The 2093-nt window shown below is 47.1% G+C and overlaps 1 non-coding gene across 1 annotated transcript; it reads left to right on the top strand.

The window, feature by feature from the left end:
• The first annotated feature begins 505 nt into the window (after window positions 1-505).
• TRNAR-CCU lies at window positions 506-578 on the top strand. The gene has a single exon. It is a non-coding gene; the product is annotated as a tRNA-Arg (tRNA).
• Window positions 579-2093: the final 1515 nt, after the last annotated feature.

Below are 2093 nucleotides of genomic sequence, written 5' to 3' on the forward strand. Positions count from 1 at the left end.
CCCCTCCCTGGCCCACTTCTCCCCAAAAGGACCTGCTGGGCCGTGAGCTCACCAAGGTAGAGACCGTGCTCTGGGTACCTCCTGCCCCGGTGCCTGGCAATTTGTTTGTACAGTGAAAGAGTAAACGAATGAATGAAAGCATCGGGGGTGAGTGAGCAAAACACAATCATATAAACATGTGCCCAGCATTGATATATGACCTGCTGAGACTTTCTTCACTTACAATTTTTCCCTTGCAGGTTGTTTCTGTGTTTGGGAAGAGGATGGAATGTCTCCTGGATTCTCTAGTGCCTTTGGTAGGAGCTGTTTTGAAAACTGACACATGCATGCCACGCTTGCCTTAGCATTAGTCCTGACTTCGGCACGTGGTTCAAATAAAATCCACCTTATCGTGGAGGAGACCCTAGTCATCTCCATAAAGAGCAGGTTTTTTTTTTAAATAAATGTCATTAAAAAAATTGTGGTTAAGTACATTTAACGTAAAATTTATCGTCTTAACTGAGGCTCCTGGCTGGCTCAGTCGGTAGAGCATGTGATTCCTGATCCCAGGGCCGTGAGTTCAAGCCCCACGTTGGGCGTGGAACCTACTTAAAAACAAAATTATCATCTTAACCATTTTTATGTGTACAATTCTGTGGCCTTAAGTGTGTTCATTCTGTTGGGTAACAGTCGCCACCATCCATCTCCAGAACTTTTTCAGCATCCCAAACGGGAACTCTGCACCCCTTAAACGATAACTCCCCCTTCCTGCCTCCCCTCAGGCCCTGGCAACCCCCATTCTACGTTCTGTCTCTCTGAATCTCACAACTCCAGGTACCTCATGTAAGTGGAATCATGCGGTATTTGTCTTTTTGTGACTGGCTTGTTGCACTTAACATAATATCCTCAAGGTTCATCCATGTTGTAGCCTGCGTCAGAATTTCCTTCCTTTTTAAGGCTGAATAATATTCCATGGTGTGTATATATCATATTTTCTGTACCCGTTCATCTATTCATGGACACTTGGGTTGTTTCCACCTTTTGGCTATTATGAATAGTGCTGCTATGCACATGGGTGTGCAGATAGCTGTTCAAGATCTTGTTTTCATTTCTTTTGGGCATATGCCTGGAAGTGAGATTGGCTCTCTAATTTTCTGAGGAGCTGCCATGTGGTTTTTCATAGTGGCTGCATCACTTGACATTCCCACCAACAGCGCGTAAGGGCTCCAACTTCCCTACATCCTCACCAACACTTCTTCTTGTCTTTAAAACGGTTTTGCTAGTAGCCATCCTAATGGGCATGAGGTGGTATCTCATTGTGGTTTTGATTTGCATTTCCCGAATGATTAGTGACCGTGAGCATCTTTTCAAAAATATCAGAACTTAAAGACATCACTTAATGGGGCTTTATTTTATTTTATTTTATTATTAAAAAATTTTTTTAATGTTTATTTTTGAGAGAGAGAGAGAGAGAGAGAGAGAGAGACAGAGCACGAGCGGGGGAGGAGCAGAGAGAGAGGGAGACACAGAATCCGAAACAGGCTCCAGGCTCTGAGCGGTCAGCACAGAGCCAGACACGGGGCTCGAACTCACGGACCGCGAGATCACGACCCGAGCCGAAGTCAGACGCTTGCTTAACTGACTGAGCCACCCAGGCGCCCCTATTTTAAAGGAGAGTCTTCTTGTTGAACATGCCGTATGGTCTGTAACCATGTCTTTTGATGGGCATGCCAGGTGACCAAGGTGAGACCCTGGGAAGGTGTGCAGCTGTGAGAGTGCCAGCTGTGCCCACATCTTCCCTCTAACGCAGGGCCAGCTGCAAACTGTGGTCGCCCATGGAGCACCACACACGGTGATGCTGCATGCCCTCTTACGTGTCTGATTTAATCGGTCTGGGGCCGCGCTCGGCCACACATACAGGGGAGGGCAAGTGTCATGTGCAGCCAGGATGTCAACCATCGCTTCAAGCCATGCTATTGTCTCCTTGGTGTGGGGAACTTTGGGGGCTGGAGATGGGACATAGCTGCCTGTGTAAAAGTGAATGAGTGTGCTGCTTTGGGCAGGTTTCTTTTGGTGATGAGGACCACACTGAAGTCCACTCAGGTCCTCTTCCT

This window comes from Lynx canadensis, chromosome D2 (genome assembly GCF_007474595.2).
Source record: "Lynx canadensis isolate LIC74 chromosome D2, mLynCan4.pri.v2, whole genome shotgun sequence".
Classification (NCBI taxonomy): domain Eukaryota; kingdom Metazoa; phylum Chordata; class Mammalia; order Carnivora; family Felidae; genus Lynx; species Lynx canadensis.